General features: G+C 45.4%; 1 protein-coding gene across 1 annotated transcript in view; it reads left to right on the top strand.

Annotated features, from left to right (window-relative positions):
* Gtf2i (general transcription factor IIi) overlaps positions 1-293 on the top strand; it is a 61336-nt gene that overhangs the window by 23543 nt on the left and 37500 nt on the right. The window lies entirely within an intron of this gene.

Raw genomic sequence — 293 nt, 5'->3', positions numbered from 1 at the left:
GCTTTGGGAAGGATTGCAAACTCTGCCTTGTAAATCCCCGTGCTTCTTAAGTGACTCTTTGGGTAACTTTTGCATTGTACTCCCAGACTCGATCATACCTGTGAGTGGTGGCTTTTCCTTTGTACCCTCTGGCTTTTATTTCGTGAGGTTTATTTTCTTTCACATTACTATATATTGTGAATAGTTGTGCCTGTCATTTCTGTAACTTTTACTAGAGCAGAGGGATACTCAGGGTTCATAGTGCGCATGAGCGGCTTCCCTGCCTGCACTCAGTATCCCAGCCTCCTCTCGGG

Source organism: Mastomys coucha, unplaced genomic scaffold, assembly GCF_008632895.1.
Source record: "Mastomys coucha isolate ucsf_1 unplaced genomic scaffold, UCSF_Mcou_1 pScaffold22, whole genome shotgun sequence".
NCBI lineage: Eukaryota > Metazoa > Chordata > Mammalia > Rodentia > Muridae > Mastomys > Mastomys coucha.
The sequence above is the reverse complement of the archived record's forward strand: the minus strand, read 5'-3'. Positions and strand labels throughout refer to the sequence as shown.